Consider the following 22,712-nt stretch of genomic DNA (forward strand, 5'->3'; position numbering starts at 1 on the left):
ACTTCAAGTCCCATCATGCCTCTGCCTCTGGGAGTCTTGCCTGTGGCTGTCAGAGTCTTGCAAGGCCTCATGGGACTTGCAGTTCCACAACACCTGGAGGGCCATAGTTTGGAGACCCCTGAAATTGATAACTATGTGCATTTTTTTTTCCTGTGTAAGATAGTAATTTATTGCTGTCTGGCTTCTTGATCTCCCAGGCCAATTTACACGTATTCTTTGCAAGAGTTCATTCATGGTATACATTTTTTACTTTTTTTTTGTTAATTGTGAATTTTAATAAGGGCCGAAGCCCAATTTTTGAAACATTACACATTTTCAACAGAAACACAATGTGTATAAAAGTTACAGTGACAAAAATCTATCATCAATTCAAATATAAGTAATGTCAAGAAAAACATGAATATATATGAACAGCATGTCCATCAACACTTTTTGAGATTATGAATCATTATAAACCTGCGTATCTTCAAACTACAGTGATTTGCAATATTTGTCAAAGGCATTTTGTTTATAATATAGAGTCCAGATGATATAGGAGAAGATGTTAGAGGAGAGAATCTACCAAAAGGAGAATAATCCCATACCCCCCAAATAGAGTGAAAATACCAGAATGCTCACTTACTAGGGCATTGAGATACTCCATTTCCCTTAATTTAGAGATCGCTTCTAAGAAATGGTTTTGCGATGGTGAAAGGAAAGTTTATAGCTGCTGTGAGGTTTATTCTTGCCATCTTTGTCACATTGGGGCGATTTACCTTCACTTCCTGTCCCATAGCAAAACAGGAAATGAGAGGAATTCCCTGCAAATTAAGGAAATCTCTTGGGGACCCCCTGGTCACCAGAACAGGACAAATAGAGAGGGTGAATCTTCATAACTGAAAAAAAAACCTTTTCCTTTGGTTATACTTTAAATCTTGCAAGGGCCTGCCAGATTGGATAAAATATTGCTAGAATATTCTAGGTAGGTGCTCTTATTGCATGGTTTTGGTAAATCTAAAGCAGGGGCAGACTGACAACTCATGCGGCCCCCGGGCAATAGGGGATCATGGGGCCCCTGTGTCCTTGCCCAAACTCAAAAAAGCCTATAAAAAAGGTACCAGGGGCATCTCATGGGGCCCCCTACTGACCCCGGGCCCGCCCCGATCTAAAGTTGATTGCACCGTGTTCTACTATGATTGTAACATATATGGTGTCCCTCACAGTTATTTAATGGCGCTATAAGAAGTATTGATTTTCTGAAAGCCATTACATAAATTTTAAAAGCAAATTAAGAATAATACATTTAGCCCTGTTGCTGAGTAAACACAAATGTTTTAGGTAGCATCAGCAGTGCTTTTTTGTGGATGTGCATCCTTAAAACAAACACAGGATATGGTATTCCACTGCCTGATGCTTCAGGCACCATCCCACTAGGCTTTATATATAGTTGCGCTCAAACGTTTGCATACCCTGGCAGAAATCGTGATTTTTTTTATTTGGCTTTGATATTGAAAATATGACTGATCATGCAAAAAAAAAATATTTTAAGGATCATACGAAGCCATTTATTATCACATAGTTGTTTGGCTCCTTTTTAAATCATAATAATAGAAGAAATCACCCAAATGGCCCTGATCAAAAGTTTACATATCCTGGCATGTTTGGCCATGGAAAAAGACACATAAGGTGACATACACAAGTTAAAATGGCAATTAAAGGTAATATTCCACATCTGTGGCTTTTTAAGATAGTGTCTGTATAAATGATCGATGAGTTTGTTAGCTCTCACATGGATAGCACACGTTACATGTTAGCTCTCACTCACCAGGCTGAGTACTGAGCCATGGGGAGTAGAAAAGAACTGTCAAAAGACCTGCATAACAAGGTAATGGAACTTTACAAATATGGAACAGGATATAAAAAGATATCCAAAGCCTGAATATGCCAATCTGTACTGTTCAATCACTTATTAAGAAGTGGAAAAATTGGGGATCTTTTGATACCAAGGTAGACCAAGAAAGATTGCAGCCACAACTGCCAGAAGAATTGTTCAGGATACAAAGAAAAACCCACAGATTACTTCAGGAGAAATACAGGCTGCTCTGGAATAAGATGGGGTGGTTGTTTCAAGGAGCACAATATGATGATACTTGAACACAAATGAGTTGCATGGTAGAATTGCCAGTAAGAATCCATTTGCATTCTTTTGCATGACAGCTGCAGATGGGATGCTCTTGGACTTTCCGGCATGACAATGACCCTGAGCAAAAGGCCACATTGACCCTACAGAAAAAGGTGAGAATTCTGGAGTGGCCATCACAGTCTCCTGACCTTAATATCATCAAGCCACTCTGGGGATATCTCAAACGTGCGGTTCATGCAAGATGACCAAAGACCTTTCATGACCCGGAGGCATTTTGCCAAGACGAATGGGCAGCTATACCATGTGTAAGAATTCGGGGCCTTATAGACAACTATTACAAAAGACTGCATGCTGTCATTGATGCTAAAGGGGGCAATACACACTATTAGGAACTAAGGGTATGCAGACTTTTGAACAGGGATCATTTCATTTGTATACGTGTTTCCATGTTTTGTTTTATGATTGTGCCATTCTTTTATGACCTGCAGTTTAAAATGACTCCCATAAGAAACAAAAGAAATGTGTCTTGCCTGCTTTGTCATGTGTTCTTTAAAAATGGTACATACTGTATATTACCAATTCTCCAAGGGCATGCAAACCTTTTAAATCATGATACAGTACCCCAGTGCAAAGATGTGAACCATCTGTGGGTTGTGGTGCAATAGAAAAAAAAGTTGCACGTTAATGTATGCGTGGTAGGGTAATGCAAAGGTCTGACTCCAACCTCAGGGTAAGGCTACACTATTATAACAAGTAAAAATGTGAAATTCAGTTTATTTTAAATTTACTTTTGGTAGCTGTTTTTAGGGGGCAAATCATTTTGGATTTCCACCACGTTAATAGCCTGTATAACCTTTAGTAATAGGTGGGAGTTTCGAGATAAGCCTGAAAAATGGGGCCTCACTTTTAAAGCAGCAGCCTGACAGGCATTGGGTCTTTTTAGATCACTGCAGTGCCCCAGGAGGGGGTTTGGGAATTTGGGTTAATTTATGTGCATCATCTACCAACACTGTCATTTAAAACATTCATCTCTACAATGACTGATTCTAATCAAGAACTGTGATAGTAGTGATTGAAACATAGAGATTTCCAGGGTACAGTTCCCAAGCTACTCCAATAAAAATTGAAAATTAAACCTGAAATTTATACAGAAAGCTGAGCCTACCTGCTTAATACATATGATTTGAATCCAGCTATTGCTGTATTGTACCAGTTCACCCACCTCCCATCCAACAATGATCTGATGATCTCATGGTGCAAAGGATGTTTTCTTAAACATTCCCACTAGCAAGCTCGTTAAGATCACTTGTGTAAGATCACCAAGAAACTACATTCCCCCCATGACATAGAAACAGTTCTTGGCTCAACATGTTACACTATACCATGCTACAAAAATATACAGATCATTTAGTATTAAATACTCTAAGAGCTCATCAAAACATTCTCCAAATTCACCAAATTGTTTAACAGTATTTTGCTGCTTACACTAGCTCTGTGCCAACCAGGGGCGGACTGACAACTCATGGGGCCCCCGGGCAATAGGGGATCATGGGGCCCCTGTGTCCTTGCCAAAACTCAAAAAAGCCTATGAAAAAGGTACCAGGGGCATCTCATGGGGCCCCCTACTGACCCCGGGCCCTCGGGCAGTGCTCAAGTTTCCAAAACCATGAAGCGTATCCAGCTGTGTCCTATGCACTCCTGAACCCAGCACACACACATACCACCGGCCACTTAACAGAAAGGGAGGGGGGCTGATTTTGGAGTGAGAATGACACAAGATGGAGGATCTTTAGCAAAATGGATGTTCGCGTCCATATTTGTACGTACAATTGCTACAGTCTTGTCAGGGCAGGGCTGTGGAATGGACAGGTAGGCCTAGTGGCAGGGTAACGCACTGACTGACAACAACCACCACCAACAGACCGGAGTCCCTCAGGGCGCAGAGTCTAAGTCCCAGGCTGCCCTTCACCAGGGCCCCTAATGGTGGGGATGGACTTGACGCAGCCAGGAACCAGGTCGCGGCCCCCGAGACACCCCGGCTGTGGTAATGGCCACTGCCAATGGCGTGTAGCTGGTAGGAATGACAATAGCGTAGTCAGGCAGGCCGGGTCGACAACAGCGGGACAAAACGGTACAGAACAGTAGACAAGAATCACACGAGCTGATTTATAGCAAACTCCGATAGTTTCTAGCAAACTCCGATAATTAACCTCTTCCTTTCAGGCCCATGCCGATTAATGGCTGGACGGGAGCGTTGCTGATGTGGGGTACATTTCTAAACATCCCCCCGCATCCATTGCTTGTGCTTGCTGCCTGGGAGCGTGCAGCACTACGATCTGTGCCCACTGTGTCTACCGGACACAGCGGAACAAAAATCGCTGTACGGGACGGCTGTGTGAGGACCCAATTCATGTGATCACTGATTGGCCAATCAGTGATCACATGAATCAGGTAGTAAACAAGATGTCACTTCCTGACATAGTTTACTACTTGTGAATTCTGTGAATGATCAGTATTTCTCAATGGCTGCAGGAATGCAGCCAAAGAGGAGAAATAATTTCTTTTACAGTCTTTATTGGTGTAAAAGCAATTTGTATAAAAAAAATAAATCTTCATCACCCCCCACAAGTAGTAGTGTCACTATGGAGACACTGTACTGCTAGGGTTACAGTATGTAAAAAAACCCCAAACAAACATAAATAATAATATAAATAAAAATGTAAACTTTTTTTTGAAAAATTTAAATTTTTTTTTATAAACTGATTTGGGTTATTATTTTTTTTTAACAAAAAGGTAGCTGAATACATTTTGGTCAAGATTTATGAAAAAAGATTATTTATTTGCAAAATTTTATAAGAAAAAAACTTTTTTTCAAAACTTTTGGTAGTTTTCATTTATATAGCAAAACATTTAAAATCCCAGTGGTTAATAAATACCACCAAAAGAAAGTTTTATCTGTCTCACAAAAATGCTAAAAATTTCACTTTTTTCAACATTCTTGGACATTTTAATTTATATAGCAAAAAAAGCAAAAATCCCAGTGGTGAATAAATACCACCAAAATAAGTTGTATCTGTCTCAAAAAAATGCTAAAAATGTAATTTGGGTACAGTGTTGCATGACCGCGCAATTGTCATGCAAAGTGTGATAGCGCTGAAAGCTAAAAATTGGCCAATCAGTGATCACATGATTGGGACCTCACGCAGAGGTCCCATACAACGATCGATGTTTCACTGTGTCTAAAGGACACAGTGGGCGCCGAATCGAGGTGCTGCGCGCTCGCAGGGAGCGCGCACAAGCAGGGACCAGGGAGGCCATTTATAAATGGCCACCCACCCCTGCACTCTTTCCGTCCGGTTGTTTATATACATGGGCCGGACAGGAAGTGGTTAACAGGATGATATGACCCACAACCTGTGGTCTTATTACAAATAAAGAGGAAAGTAGGCAATCTGTTAACAGCCATGCTTGTTCAAAGCCTCTGTTGCTTTGATTGCTGGTGATGCAACTGATTTTGAGCATGTGTCCAGCAATCAATCGCTTCATTGTGCAAGTAAAATAACACATGAGCTTGCTTTGATTGCCTCTTACGTGTCTCAAAGGAGACATAAAGTATTATTGTTAGCTATTTAATCTCCCAATTTTGCAAATGAAAATAACCTATGTGCTCCCAGCCCAAGGCAAGGGCAAGACTAGTAATAAAAACTATTTGCTACCAAGAAATGTAACTACTTGTTTGCAGTCACCTCATTTGCAGCACATTGAAATTAGTGTTATTTTAAAGAGATAACTGTCAACAAGAAGTTACATAGCTCAGTAGAGATTTAACCTCTCTAGAGGATTTACCCCCCTTCCTGACAAAGCCATTTTTTGCGTTACAACTCTGCATTACTTTAGTAACTGACAATTGCGTGGTCATGTAACACTGTATCCAAATTAAATTTATGTCCTTTTTTCCCCACAAATGGAGCTTTCGTTCGGTGGTATTTGATCGCTTCTGTGGTTTTTATTTTTTGCGCTATAAACAAAAAAAGACTGACAATTTTTAGGAAAAAAACCCAATATGTTTGACTTTTTGCTATTAGACATGTCCATTAAAAAATTAAAAAAAATCTAATTTCATCATAAAGTTAGGCCAAAATGTATTCTGCTACATGTCTTTACTAAAAGAAATCCTAATACGTGTAAATTAATTGGTTCATGTGAAAGTTATAGCATTTACAAATGGCAGCATATATACTGGAATTTTTTTTTTGCTAGCAACGGCGGCAATCAGCGACTTATAGAGAACTGTGGCAGGCATTCTGACACTGGGGGGGGGGACTGACTTGGTGTTACTGACATCCCCAGTGACACCAATACAGTGATCAGTGCTAATAAAAAGCACTGACACTTTACTAATGGCACTGGGCCGGAAGGGGTTAACTTCTGGGGTGATCAAAGGATTAACTGTGTGCTGTGTGTGTTTTACTATGAGGCTGTGTGTGTGCTCTCCACTGTAAGTACACTGCTTTGTATGGCTGTGTAGGGCAGAGAACTGTGCTGTTTACATACCGTTTTCTCCCCCGTTGGTAATACTCGGTTATCACCGGGTGCCAGCGAGTAATTACCGGCAGGGCCCCGGTGATTGACAGCCGTGGCTGTGCCCCCCTACCAATGCAAAATCATGTATATTTACGTGAATTTTGCGCACCCCTGCTGCCCTGTAGCAGTTTTTCTGCTATAGGGTGGCGTGAAAGCGGTTTATTGCTGGTGTAGCCCTAGCATTAAAGCAGTCTTAAACTCAAAAATAAGAATGTATTGGTTTTGGAGTTTACCAGTTCTTAGGCCTCTTTCATATAGAGTGTACTATACTATACCATGCAGGGCTGTGTTTACCCGCATCGGGATGCACAGATGTCCTGTGTATCTCTGTGCAGGCAGTCCCATTGATGGCAGTTGGGAAAGATGGGCTGCATAGACATAGCTCTTGTTCCCCAATATGACATCTGTGTGGGTTGGATACATGTTCCCAATCCCGATAGTGTGAGTTCGGGGACATGCACCCACACAAATGTCATTGTGCGTCAACTGTGGTTTCTCAGAAAGAGTGGAACATAAGTTCTTGTTTACAAAATGAAATAATTTGAGAAAATGTGAAATCCATCTAACATTGTGTAAACTAGTTTTCAATAAAACATTCAAAATGATTATATAAACTTATTACTGGATGGATTTATTGCTTGTCTGTCTTCAATGTATATCTCTCTGCTAACATCCATAGTGAATGCTTCAGATAAGCTAGCCATGATAGAATATGCCGTGTAGATGTAGACATATATTTAACTAGCATGTACTGTAGTATCAATTCACTATATTGAAGGAATTATCCAAAAGGTCAGCAAACCCAAGAGTGTTATTTTTTTTACAGGTAGATCTGGTAGGCTGAATCACCATCTTGCATCTTAAAGCCCAACAAAAAAATGAACCCCTGCTGTGCCTGATCTAGTCATGGGGTTTGTAGCTGTGTGGTCATGTATAGAATAATGCAGAAATTAGTTTCTCATCACATGCTTTTCTCTATCCTTTTACCTCCTCTTCAGTCTGTTATCATATCCTTTTTTTTCTATCCCACTATTATAAAAAATGCAGCAAAATAGATTTTTTTTAAGAAATATGAGGGGGTCTGTCTATATTTTGCCCAGCCCTTTGCAAGGTTTAGATATCCCCCTGTATACAGATTGTACGCACATGTATGTGAATCGTTAAAAGCTGGAAAGCAGGCTAGTGAGTGTGCCTAAGCTGGATGTACTGGAATGACTTTACAAGTGAATATGTATAATTACTTTGCAGTTCTTGTGTCTGTGGAACTGGGTAAAGAAGCCTTTTTTTACCCTATCAACAAAATAAATGTTATGTATTGTTTTTGAGCTCCTGTATGTAATCACACTGCCAAAAGTGCGATTGTTTATTGAATAGAGTGGAGTTTTAAAGTCTTAAGTCTTTAAAAAGACTTAGACACAGATGAATCCAGCTTTGTAATAATCAATACTGTATGCCAATAATTATATTTTTTTAAGGGAAAGCAGTGTAAGTACCTGAATTTTAATAAGCCTCTTGCAGTCCCTGTACAACAGGGATGGAGTGTGAGAGGAAAAAGCAGCACAAGGAGCCAATCAGCTAATTTTCTGACAAAAAGCATGCTTTTAGGAGGAGAAAGCAACAGAATCTTTATGACTGGAGCATTAGCGGAGTGCAACAAACACATTAATTGTGGGGGTATGTTATAGGTCATCAAACATAAGGGATTAGGAACAGTTCAGCTATTTAACAGATAAAATATGGCTGTCAACCAGGGCAGTGTTATTATGATTTGCAACTTCAATTATCCTGAAATTGATTAGAAAAATGTAACGGTGAACTCAGCTAAGGCTTCTCATTTTTTTAACACATTACATGACAATTTCATCGGTCAAATGATAGAAGCTCCAACTAGAAAAAAATGCTCTGTTGGCTGTTGGATCTAATAATTTCAACAATACAGTGCTCAATACAGATGTACAAACTAGCGGCAATTTGGGTAACAGTGATTATAGTTTAGTTACCTTTGTGGTAAGTTATAGGAAGGTGAATAATGTTGGTATGACAAGAACTCTAAATTTTAAAAAGGCTAACTTCACTAAGTTGTTCTCATTACCGTTTGATACTAAGTGGAACCAAACATTCTTAAAGTGATTGTAAACCCTCGCCTTGTAAAACAATCTATTCAGGTTAAAATAGAAATAAAAGGCAAATCATTTGTGTATTTCTATAAAAACATTATATACACCTTTTTTACAGTACATGATCACATGCCCTCTGTCTGATTATTGGAGGAGAGCAGTACAGCTAGAGAATTTACCATGCTGTGCTCTCCTGCCTTGTGTAGTCAGTTTTTAACAGGAAAGCAGGACTACCAGGGTTTTTACACAAATGAAGCAATACACAGCTAAAACGATACTTTTCTTTACAAATACATGGTATACCAGGCACATATCAAAAATATGAACTGTTGGGTTTACATATTCTTTAACAAAGAATACAAATGACAAGTGGCATTAAACAATGGCATTCGCCAGGGTAACCAATATAAAAGGATAACAGTTAAACATATGTGGCTAAACTCTAGTGTTAAAAAGAAAATAAATGAGAGAAAACTGACCTTTAAAAAGTACAAACAGAAAGGTCAGCCTCCACATTTCAGAGTTACAAGGAATGCAACAAGAGATACAAAAGAGCAAATGGGGATGCTAAAATAAATTACAAAAAACATATTGCCTCAATTTTGTTTTTTAAATATATCAATAGTAAAAAGGTGAGAGAGCACAAAAGATGAAAATTGGAAAAATGTGGTCACAAATGACAAGGAGAAGGCAGATGTATTAAATATATTGTCTCTTTGTTTTACACAAACAAATAAAGATGGATTAATAGACAAAATAGTAATGCTAACACAAATGTACTAAATGTACCTATGTGGCTAACAGGAATCCAGATTCAAAATAGACTTGAAAACTCTAATGTAAATAAATTACCAGGACCAGATGGCTTCCACCTAGAAGGTCCACAGGGAGCTTAACTCTGTTATATCTAGAGATGAGCGAATCGAACTTGGCGAAGTGGAATTCGTTTCGAAGATTAGGAAAAATTTGATTCGCGCCGAATCCGAAAATTAGCAGAATTCGGATGCGCGAATCGAAATTTTCCAAAAATGGCGGCGACATGTGTGGCGACGGAGCGGGGATCTCTGGGAAGGCGCGCAGACAAGGCGCGCTGACCCATAATGCATTCATTCATGACATGTGATCGCATTAGCCAATCAGCAGCCAGCCAGCCAGCACTGTGTAATGGTCGAGCTATAAATTGCGGCCATCTTAGAATTCTCCATTAGCCTCCGGTCATTCAAGAGAGACAGACCTCTCTGTATTAGGGACAGAGTTAGGGCCAGAGAGACTTTAGGGCCACAGAATCGTTACTCAGGGACAGACACAGAACTGTTACTCAGGGACAGACACAGAACTGTTACTCAGGGACAGACACAGAACTGTTACTCAGGGACAGACACAGAACTGTTACTCAGGGACAGACACAGAACTGTTACTCAGGGACAGACACAGAACTGTTACTCAGGGACAGACACAGAACTGTTACTCAGGGACAGACACAGAACTGTTACTCAGGGACAGACACAGAACTGTTACTCAGGGACAGACACAGAACTGTTACTCAGGGACAGACACAGAACTGTTACTCAGGGACAGACACAGAACTGTTACTCAGGGACAGACACAGAACTGTTACTCAGGGACAGACACAGAACTGTTACTCAGGGACAGACACAGAACTGTTACTCAGGGACAGACACAGAACTGTTACTCAGGGACAGACACAGAACTGTTACTCAGGGACAGACACAGAACTGTTACTCAGGGACAGACACAGAACTGTTACTCAGGGACAGACACAGAACTGTTACTCAGGGACAGACACAGAACTGTTACTCAGGGACAGACACAGAACTGTTACTCAGGGACAGACACAGAACTGTTACTCAGGGACAGACACAGAACTGTTACTCAGGGACAGACACAGAACTGTTACTCAGGGACAGACACAGAACTGTTACTCAGGGACAGACACAGAACTGTTACTCAGGGACAGACACAGAACTGTTACTCAGGGACAGACACAGAACTGTTACTCAGGGACAGACACAGAACTGTTACTCAGGGACAGACACAGAACTGTTACTCAGGGACAGACACAGAACTGTTACTCAGGGACAGACACAGAACTGTTACTCAGGGACAGACACAGAACTGTTACTCAGGGACAGACACAGAACTGTTACTCAGGGACAGACACAGAACCGTTACTCAGGGACAGACACAGAACTGTTACTCAGGGACAGACACAGAACCGTTACTCAGGGACAGACACAGAACCGTTACTCAGGGACAGACACTGAATCGTTACTGAGGGACAGACACTGAATCGTTACTCAGGGACACTGAATCGTTACTCAGGGACACTGAATCGTTACTCAGGGACAATGAATCGTTACTCAGGGACAATGAATCGTTACTCAGGGACAATGAATCGTTACTCAGGGACAATGAATCGTTACTCAGGGACACTGAATCGTTACTCAGGGACACTGAATCGTTACTCAGGGACACTGAATCGTTACTCAGGGACACTGAATCGTTACTCAGGGACACTGAATCGTTACTCAGGGACACAGAATCGTTGAATTAAAGAGTATGTCAGACAACACGCAGAGGAGTGGCAGAGGAGGCAATGTTTCAGGAGCGAGCAGACGTGGCAGCAGAGGAAGGGGTCGAGGCAGCACTAGTCGCAGCCAGAGGCCAGTGCTCCCGGTGTCATCCAGCGGTCGTGTCTCCACCGACAACCCTGCCATCATCGGTTGGTTGGCTCGGTCGTCTTCCTCTTCCCAGGTCACCTCTGACACCTACAGCCAACGGTCGGTGGGTACGTCAGACACAACCGTTAGTTGGCATGGCCCGGGAGCAAGCCCACTGAAATCACGTGTCCTCTACCTGCCCCTGTCCTTTGGTGTTCCCTCACCAAGCGAAGTATCGCATGCTGTGGGCTCAGCCCCACTGTACAGTGAGGAAGAGCTAACAGAGGGCGGTCAGGAACGGGGGGAGACATCCGCCTCTTCAGCAGCCAAGCGAAGAAGTACTGGCGAGGAGAGTGGCTCGGTAGCCGGTCTAGAGACAGGTCTGTCTCCTGACCCACACGCAGCCGAGGGGGCTAGTAGTGAGGCGGAGACCCCAATTGAGGATGATGAGGCTGATCGCACTTGGCAGCCTCGTCGTCATCAGGCTATTGCTTCCGCATCATCAGGAGAAGAGGGTGCCAGTTGGCAGCGAGCAAAACAGTCGGTGGGTTGCCCAGGAGGCAGCAGGGTCACAGCAGTGTCAGTGGAGGCAAACGGCCACGGAGTAGAGCACCAGCTCCACTGCAGCCTACCACCACGGCCAGTAGTGGTGCCGGTGTGCACGGAGGAAGTAGCAGTCAGCCAGTGAGGAGTAGCGGGGGAAAAGTTTCCTACTCGGCGGTGTGGCAATTTTTCGTCAAGCCGCCCGAGGAAGTAAACGTAGCCGTATGTCGACTATGTGGCCAGAAAGTCAAGTGTGGCCAGGGGGCCCATGTCTCCATCGCCACACTCTGCCATGTGCCACTTTCAGGTCTTCTCACACTGCTGGTGGGTTCCATTTTGTCATAGGGTGCTGGCAGATTACGGGTCTCCCATTGCTGCTGCCAGGCCCGTAATCTGTCATGGGCCCCTGTACCGCCTCCCATTGCTGCTGTCTCCATCGCCACACTCTGCCATGTGCCACTTTCAGGTCTCCTCACACTGCTGGTGGGTTCCATTTTGTCATAGGGTGCTGGCAGATTACGGGCCTCCCATTGCTGCTGCCAGGCCCGTAATCTGTCATGGGCCCCTGTACCGCCTCCTCATGCTGCTGCCAGGCCCGTAATCTGTCATGGGTCCCTGTACGGCCTCCCATTGCTGCTGTCTCCATCGCCACACTCTGCCATGTGCCACTTTCAGGTCTCCTCACACTGCTGGTGGGTTCCATTTGTCATAGGGTGCTGGCAGATTACGGGCCTCCCATTGCTGCTGCCAGGCCCGTAATCTGTCATGGGCCCCTGTACCGCCTCCTCATGCTGCTGCCAGGCCCGTAATCTGTCATGGGTCCCTGTATGGCCTCCCATTGCTGCTGTCTCCATCGCCACACTCTGCCATGTGCCACTTTCAGGTCTCCTCACACTGCTGGTGGGTTCCATTTTGTCATAGGGTGCTGGCAGATTACGGGCCTCCCATTGCTGCTGCCAGGCCCGTAATCTGCCATGGGCCCCCGTACCGACTCCTCATGCTGCTGCCAGGTCCAGAGTGTGTCATGGGTCCCTGTATGGCCTCCCATTGCTGCTGTCTCCATCGCCACACTCTGCCATGTGCCACTTTCAGGTCTCCTCACACTGCTGGTGGGTTCCATTTTGTCATAGGGTGCTGGCAGATTACTGGCCTCCCATTGCTGCTGCCAGGCCCGTAATCTGCCATGGGCCCCCGTACCGACTCCTCATGCTGCTGCCAGGCCCGTAATCTGTCATGGGCCCCTGTACCGCCTCCTCATGCTGCTGCCAGGTCCAGAGTGTGTCATGGGTCCCTGTACGGCCTCCCATTGCTGCTGTCTCCATCGCCACACTCTGCCATGTGCCACTTTCAGGTCTCCTCACACTGCTGGTGGGTTCCATTTTGTCATAGGGTGCTGTATGGCCTCCCATTGCTGCTGCCTCCACCGCCACACTGTGGCTCCACACTCTGGTTTTGGCCCCGTGACTGCCTGTCAGGAATCAAGGAGTGACCAGAAAGGTGTGGACTGACACAGGGAAACGCAGGTTTCAGGTATAGTATAATACAGGTTATTATTAGCCACCCAGATATATATATATATATATATATATATATATATATAAACGCACAGTGAGCAAACTAACCTTCCACTAATCTTAGGAGGTGCAGGAACACAGGCGTAGTCAGGGCTGGAGAGGTGGAATGGTCAGGCCGGCCGTAGGGTTCTGTAACGACTGCCTGGTGGTACCTCTAGCGGTCCTCAGGGTAGGATTCCCCAGGGCGCGGAGTCTAAGTCCCAGTCTGCTATTCACCAGGGCCCCTGATGGTGGGGATGGACTTGGAGCAGACAGGAACCAGGTCGCGGCCCCTGAGTACACCTGCTAGTGATAGAGGGATCCGCCAGAGGAATGTGCAGGTACGGCTGGATCCGTGCAGGATGGATGGATGGCAGAGTAGTGAGCGTGGTCAGGCGGGCCAAGTCAGCAACGTGCAGGCAGCAAGGTATCAAAGGAGCAGGCAGAGAATGGTCAAGGTCACAAGCCGGGTTCAGTAACTCACGGACAGTGCAGTACAGAGGATCAGGCAGAAGGATGGTCAGGGATGAGCCAGTAGTCAGAACAGGAGACGGTCAACAGGAATCAGGATCAGGCAGGGTCGGCAACAAGGTATCTTCTCACAGGAACTAGGAACAGGATACAGGGGCTCATGGGAAAACATACACCAAGGCCCAGAGCACAGGCCTGGTCATGCCTTATATACACCTTTCTGTAATCAGCCCCAGGTTTGGCTGATTGTGAGCTTCTGGCTGCTAAGAGCACCCGCTGGTCAGCTCTGGTACTGCAGCCCACACGGCAGGAGAGTCCCACCACCAGTGCTGAGAGCACCCGCTGGTCAGCTCTGGTACTGCAGCCCACACGGCAGGAGAGTCCCACCACCAGTGCTGAGAGCACCCGCTGGTCAGCTCTGGTACTGCAGCCCACACGGCAGGAGAGTCCCACCACCAGTGCTGAATCCATTCCTGACAGAACCCCCCCCTCAAGGAGTGGCCTCAGGACGCTCCAAACAGTCCTTAGTGGGCAAAATGTTCCACCGCCGGGGTCCGGTAACTGGCTGAATATCCTACTGCCGGAGTAAACCGGCTGGCTGGGTTTCCTGCAGGTAGACTTCTCTTTGTGTAGGAGAATCAAGGAAGGCAGGTCACTGGGCACAGGATTTCCAGGAGCAGGCTGGGTATCAGTTATCGGCCAGTTTAACTGGACATCAGGGGCTGGCATGTCGGGCTGTGTAGCGGGCAGAGGCACGTCAGCGGGCACCGAGTCATCTGGCACGACAGCGGGCACAGAGTCACCGGGCATGTCAGCGGGCACCAAGCCTTCTAGCAGAACCGCGGGTACCGGGTCACCAAGCACGACAGCGGGCACCGAGTCAACTGGCACGACAGCGGGCACCGAGTCAACTGGCACGACAGCGGGCACCGAGTCAACTGGCACGACAGCGGGCACCGAGTCAACCGGCATCAAGTCATCCAGCTAAACAGCGGGCACTGAGTCAACTGGCACCAAGTCAACTGGTACGACAGCAGGCACCAAGTCAACTGGCACCGAATCATCAGGCACCAAGTCATCTGGCTCGACAGCGGGCACCGAGTCAACTGGCACCAAGTCAACTGGTACGACAATGGGCACCGAGTCATCAGGCATCAAGTCATCCGGCTCAACAGCAGGCACTGAGTCAACTGGCACCGAGTCAACTGGAACGACAGCGGGCACCAAGTCAACTGGCACCGAATCATCAGGCATCAAGTCATCTGGCTCGACAGCGGGCACCGAGTCAACTGGCACCAAGTCAACTGGTACGACAGCGGGCACTGGGTCAACTGGCACCGAGTCAACTGGCAGGATGGTACAGTGAGTGGGAGTAGGGTACCGACATGTGGCAGATTGCTGGGTATACTGGGCTGTCACTGGGGGGGCTGTCACTGGGGGTGCTGTCGGGAATGCAGGAAAAGAGCTTTGAGCAGAGGAATGATGAGAAGCAGGACTGGTTTGTTGCAAGCTGATTGAGGCTGGGTGTAACAAGTCTGACCACGTCTGCAGTAATGGTTGGACAACGCTCAGCTTACACAAGGCCTGTCTGGTCAAAGAATGCACTGCGTTTATACACTTCTTTAGCACATGTGGTGAATATGCTGAATAATGCTCCAAGAAGCAATCCGGATCATCCTCCAACAACCATACCAGTGATATTATTTGACTCGCCCTGAATGGAGGAAGAAATTCATCCCTGCTTTCAGGTGTACTAGATGAAGCCACTTCAACACAAGCCTGAATCAATGGTTGCACCTCAGAGAGCTCTAGGACCTGACCTACTAGGGAATGAGCGACCCGTATGCACTCTAGTAGCTGATCCCTGGTATACTCCCGCAGAGTCTGATAGGCATATTCCCTGTCATCAAAGACTAGCATAGACAAATATATAACCTCATCAGGATGCATCCTTCACAACAAGTCAAGATGGCTTCCCTGTGCAGCCACTTCTGGTCAGGAAAGGCCTTGGTGTGATGTCAGGAATCAAGGAGTGACCAGAAAGGTGTGGACTGACACAGGGAAACGCAGGTTTCAGGTATAGTATAATACAGGTTATTATTAGCCACCCAGATATATATATATATATATATATATAAATAAACGCACAGTGAGCAAACTAACCTTCCACTAATCTTAGGAGGTGCAGGAACACAGGCGTAGTCAGGGCTGGAGAGGTGGAATGGTCAGGCCGGCCGTAGGGTTCTGTAACGACTGCCTGGTGGTACCTCTAGCGGTCCTCAGGGCAGGATTCCCCAGGGCGCGGAGTCTAAGTCCCAGTCTGCTATTCACCAGGGCCCCTGATGGTGGGGATGGACTTGGAGCAGACAGGAACCAGGTCGCGGCCCCTGAGTACACCTGCTAGTGATAGAGGGATCCGCCAGAGGTATGTGCAGGTATGGCTGGATCCGTGCAGGATGGATGGATGGCAGAGTAGTGAGCGTGGTCAGGCGGGCCAAGTCAGCAACGTGCGGGCAGCAAGGTATCAAAGGAGCAGGCAGAGAATGGTCAAGGTCACAAGCCGGGTTCAGTAACTCACGGACAGCGCAGTACAGAGGATCAGGCAGAAGGATGGTCAGGGATGAGCCAGTAGTCAGAACAGGAGACGGTCAACAGGAATCAGGATCAGGCAGGGTCGGCAACAAGGTATCTTCTCACAGGAACTAGGAACAGGATACAGGGGCTCATGGGAAAACATACACCAAGGCCCAGAGCACAGGCCTGGTCATGCCTTATATACACCTTTCTGTAATCAGCCCCAGGTTTGGCTGATTGTGAGCTTCTGGCTGCTAAGAGCACCCGCTGGTCAGCTCTGGTACTGCAGCCCACACGGCAGGAGAGTCCCACCACCAGTGCTGAGAGCACCCGCTGGTCAGCTCTGGTACTGCAGCCCACACGGCAGGAGAGTCCCACCACCAGTGCTGAATCCATTCCTGACACTGCCCAAATGAGTGAAGTGTGCGGTGATTCTAAGATCGACGGCACTCATCTGCATGTCATACTGACTGACAGTATTATTTCTCTTCCCCAGCAGACTCCAAGGGCATTTAAATTAAAGGTACAGTGTTCTGCACTAATATAAAGGCTCTCTGAAGCCTAGAAACACCCTTTTTATAAGTTAAATTCGCAGTGAATATATTCGACTCGAATCAAATTTATTCCGCGAATTCGCCGAATCAGCCGAATTGAATTTTTGAATACTTCGCTCATCTCTAGTTATATCCAAACTGTAATTCCTAATTTTTGAAGAGTGACTTAAATGGTACTAAATGATTTGTGTAGAGCAAAAGTGGTACTGATCTTCAAAAAGGGTACGAGATGTACAAAAGGGAACTACACACTAGTTAGCCTAACATCAATAGTATGTAAATATTTGAGGAGATGGAAAGGGATTATAATCAATAATTTGTTTGCAAAAATGGTATCGTAAGTAACACCAAACATGGTTTTATGAAAAAAACATTCTTGTCAGACGAACCTGCTAACAGTAGTAGTAGTAGTAGTAGTAAATGAAAATTTAAATGGAGGAATGCCAGTAAATGTAGTGTGGAATTCGCAAAGGCATTTGATAATGTACCTCTTAAAAAATTAATTTATAAATAAAGGTCTGTTGATGCTGAAGAAAGGTTATGCACATAGATGCACAAAATACTCATTAGAAGGGGCTGTTCTTGGGGTATTGGTGATAGAAAATGATTTGGGAATCCTTGAAGATCATAGACAGAGCAATAGCATGTAATGGCAAGATGGAGCCAACAAAACTAGCAGAATATGATTCTTGTCCAAAAACTGGATAATGATGTGTTTACCACTTGAAAAAAAAACAATGAAATACAGTTATATTATTGTGCAGTACTTCAATTTCTTTGGAGATTCTTTTCTTTCATATTTGGCATCTCCAATGGAAATTTCATAATAAATCCAGACTGTGAAAGCCCCAGGACTTAATAATGTCATAAATAAAAATCGTACAGTTAAATAGTTGCTTCTTAAAATATTCTGTAACCTCCCTTTGGCACAGATGGAGAAAGAGAGAGCAATAAAAAAGAAACTACAACTCTAATTTGTTTGTGTATAAGGACAGGAGTACACTGAAATGTATTGACAAAAAGAAACATATCTAGAAAGATATAGCGGAGTTGCCATTGCTGTGGCAATCAGAAGGTCAGTGGTCACCTGAAGTCTTACAGTTGGTGGCCGACAACTACATTGCTTACTGTTTCTGCTTTATGAGTGTGCAGTGTATGAAAATAAGGCAGTTTAAATGCAAAAACTGTTTCTGACACTACAGCTATAGTGTTAGACTTGGACAAACTATGTAAAGTGAAAACAAAAACCAGGATACTATATACTATATTGTCTATAGGCCGAATATTCAGTTCTAGCATTATACCAACCAGAACAGAATGAAGGGATCTGCGTTTCTTTCTGTAGGTTTTTTTAGCTTCATAATAATTATTGATGTTTGAATCCATATATTGGCTGAAGAGCACCTACAAAACATAAGAGGCTGGCAGACTTTCAGAAAGAAAGTGAAAAAAAATGATGAAAAATAGAAGCTGCAGATCTAGTGAAATGCTATTACCCTAAGGCTCAGGTCAGTGCAGTTTCTGCAGACCAGTGGCACAGACCATATTATTATTCCCTGTTTGCTGCGAACTTAAATACTTACATTTTTGGAATAAAGGTGTCCATATAGGGGATGATCATACTAATCTGCTAATATTTACCCCATTGCTCTTTTTACCTAATAAAATTAAATAATAATTAAAAATCAGTATGAAGACCACATCTCAAGCATAGACAGTCCAGGTAAAATATTTCTATTCACCAAGAAACTGAATGGAGCCTGTTCTGTGGTATTGTAAAGCAACAAGTTGCAGACCCACCTTATTATCTTATTGCATTATTGCAAATAGGAAGAGTTTAACTTGCAAATTTGATAGTCTACAAAAAAAACTGTGCTACAGCACCTTATCTAACATGTTTCCACATGTATCCACTATGCTGTGCCATGAGCATATGTTGATGCATTTCTATAGGGGCTTCCACTTAGGATGGTTGTCGAAAAGGGAATTGTGCTGCACAAGAGACATCATCAAAAAAACAGTGTGGCGTTGCAACATGTGGAACATCTGGAGGATTCCCCTTCAATGCAGACAGATAGTGTAAGTCTTCCATGCAAGATACAAGAAATAAATATGGCTTGATTTCCCAAAATGCCAAGTCAATTTTGTTTTTAATTGAGTAGAGAATGGTTGAAACCCCTGTCATGTTATTTTATGCCCTCTGTGTCCCATTGTGGATTTTTTTCCTTTTACTTCTTGAACTAGACAAACAAATGGAAGTTGAAAAAAACTTTAAAGTGAATGAAATTCCTCTTGTAACAGGAACAGGTGTCCCCATTGAAAGATTTTCCTTAGTTCCTGCTAGAGGTCCAAAATGTAGCATTTTCCTTCTGTTTCTGTGTAAGTGACAATGGTCACCACTACAAATAGAGGGGTAAATTTCCCAAATATAGCAATAGAAAATTCAGAAAGAGTTTAAGCATTAATGCTTTTTACCCTCTGAAAAGCGATTCTGGTATAACAGCTGGCAGTAGTTTGGGAGGCACTATTGCTGCCTCCTGACATCTTTGACTTTTTTTTAAATTGCAGTGTGGCAATTTTACATTGCAGGACACTACTGCAACTGCAAGCCAAGTGCTTGGCTTGTGGTTGCAGTGCGGCCCTATTGATCTCAATTGGCAAGTTTGACAGGGGGTGCTGCCTTTCAACCTCTGCAACCCAAGTTGAAATGGTTGTAGACACAAAGCAAAGCATCCAGGGAGCGGCATGTGTATAGTCCTGTTATGCTGTAATGTTAGAATTCTGGTGGGTGACCAGTGTGTGCCGCCTGGTTTTACAACCCCTCAGCTGCCAGTATGAAAGAGCCCTAACCCTTCCCCACTCTATCCAAACCTTTAAATGTTTGGGGTTTTTTGTGTACACATTAGGTGCTAGCCCACTCCCTATTGGAGTCACGTAATTGAAGGACTGACATTGTATAGATGTTGTAAGTGTGTACCAAGCAGTTTATAGACTTGTCCTATTTCATTTGTATGTGTACAGTAGTTTGAAGATTCGTCAAATCACTGCTCTGGAGCAAGGAGCTAGAGAAATAGCACCTCATGTAAATAAGAAGCCTGTACTGCCAACTAAATGTCTTTCTGTTATCCACTTACGCCATGTGTCATCTTGGTTAATAATCCATTAACAAGCAGAGTTGCCCGTGCTTCCAGGGAGCCTGGTTTACATTTGGCATAGTGATACAGAGTTTGTGCCACAAGGTACATGCTGTGATTTGCATTGCAAGCAGAGTTCACAATTCACATAATTCCTTTCCCTGATTTCTTTCTTATGGAATTTGGTGTGCTCTGCATGTTATTTAGTAACACAACTTACAGTGGTGTTGTTAACGATTAATGCATGAGGTATAGTATGGTGTTGTACCTGTAAAGACCATTTGGAGGAACCCCCGTCAAGATGAACTTCTAGTGCAGGGGTAGGCAACCTTTCAGAGGTTGAGGTCTACCTGGACAACATACAGCAAAGAAGAGATCCCCTGGGAGGGGGGTTCTAGCCCCCCCTCACAGTAGTGTCCTCTGTCCCCCTTTACATCACCCCCCCACTAAAATGTCCTGTACCCACCAATGCAGTGTTCTTTGCCCCCTTTTCATCACCCCCCCAAAGCAGTGTCCTCTGCCCCCCTTCACACCACATCCCCCACTTTCATATCCTCTGTCCCCTTCCCCCCTAGTAGTGTCCTGTACCCTCCAAACCAGTGTCCACCACCCCTCTTCACATCACCCCCCCCACTGTGTAGTGTCCTCTACCCTGCCCCATAGCAGTGTCCTCTGCCGCCACAAAGTGTCCTCTGCCCGCCACAAAGTGTCCTCTGCCTCCCCATCCCCCCGAAGCAGTGTCCCTTGTCCTTTTCTCATCAAAATCCCCACCACTGTAGTTTACTCTGTCGCCCCCTCCAACAGTGTCTACTAAGGCTGTCAACTACCTGACTGTGGACCCCGCGATGATGAGGGTGGCCCCTTACACAACTCCCGTCCAAGCATCCCTGGTGGTGAAGACAGGGACTTCTTGAGAGTGGAAGTGCAGCTACTAGGAAGTTTGTTTATCGAACCTGAACTTGGAGATGCTGAGGTAGGATAAGCAGAAGGGAGGAATCAGGTCACAAACCAAGGCAAGGAGGTACAAAATCACAATCAGAATCCAGGTCAGAGACAGGTAGGGGTTGGCAACGTGCTGGCAGCGAGGTACAAAATCAGCAGAATCTTGGTCAAAATTTCATGCCGGGGTTTGTAGCACGATTCAGTATCAGCCCTCATGCACACTTGACGTTTTTACTGCTGCTGTTTTTGGCATTTGACTTTTTTTCTACAGCCAATAAACTCCCCAGCATGTTATCCTATATGTCCATGCACACATAGGCTGTAATCAACGTTGTTTGGCAGGGACGTTTCTAGTCTGGAAAAAACCCCCACAAAACTAGTTGGTTTCTAGAGTAGTTTTTCAGCTGTAAAAACGCTCTAACACTGAAAACACGGCAAAACACGGTAAATCATGGTAAACCGCCGCAAACTGCAGATTTTGGACTTGTTTTGACCCAAAAACAGCTAAAAAACCCAAATGCGGAAAAATGCCACTAAACGCGGAAAAATGCCGCTAAACGCTAATGCAAAAATGCTAAAAAAAGCTGAAAAACTTACGTTTTTAACGTGACTTAACACAGCTAATGTTACCAGCGTTATCAAAATGTCCAGTGTGCTTGAGGGCTTAGTCATAACAGACAAGGGAATCAGTAGAGAAGAGCTGAAGACAATCCACAAATGAGGCTAGGAAGACCGCAGGTTTCAATAGGCTCCAGGAACTGTGTCATCTCAAAGCTTAATACACACTGGACGTGCATTAAAATTCATTTTTTGGTAAAAAAAAAGTCTAAAAACACCGGTTTGCTGCGTTTTACCGCTTTTAACTGCATTTTTCAGCATTAGAGCATTTTTATAGCTAAAAATCTTCTCTATAAATCCACTAGTCCTGGGGTTTTTTTCCGGCCAAAAAACATCCCAGCCAAAAAACGTTGATTACAGTCTATGTGTGCATGGACACATAGGATAACATGCTGGGGGGTTTTACTAGCTGGAGGGAAAAAATGTCAAAAGTCAAAAACAGCCACTGCGAAAACGTCCAGTGTGCATGAGGACTGATAAAAAGGGCACTGAACATAGTTCTGAGTGAGAGGTATCGAGTATACATAGCCTTACCTGGTTTGCAAGGGACCTGTGCAATATAGTCAGGTGTTCCAGGTTGAAGAGAGAATCAACATGTTTATTCAATAGGTGTAAAGGATAATAATAATGTTCAAGATGCACTAATCTATATAAGTCAATTATGTTTCAGATGACCTAAAAATCACATCAGATAAAAAACCCTTGTGAACTTTGCGCATTACAGTTGCTGTTATTTCTGCCCTACTGAATATTCTATTAGGGGAGGCCATTCATTATGATTACTGGATGAAATTACAGCCATGTTTCGAAACATATATA

The 22,712-nt window shown here is 44.4% G+C and overlaps 1 protein-coding gene across 1 annotated transcript in view; it reads left to right on the forward strand.

Moving 5' to 3' along the window:
- Positions 1-22,712, forward strand: part of C1QTNF2 (C1q and TNF related 2) — a 46,429-nt gene that overhangs the window by 509 nt on the left and 23,208 nt on the right. The gene's annotated exons all lie outside the window — the stretch shown is intronic.

This window comes from Staurois parvus, unplaced genomic scaffold (assembly GCF_062004578.1).
Source record: "Staurois parvus isolate SC_StPar_1 unplaced genomic scaffold, SC_StPar_1.0 ptg000006l, whole genome shotgun sequence".
Classification (NCBI taxonomy): Eukaryota; Metazoa; Chordata; class Amphibia; order Anura; family Ranidae; genus Staurois; species Staurois parvus.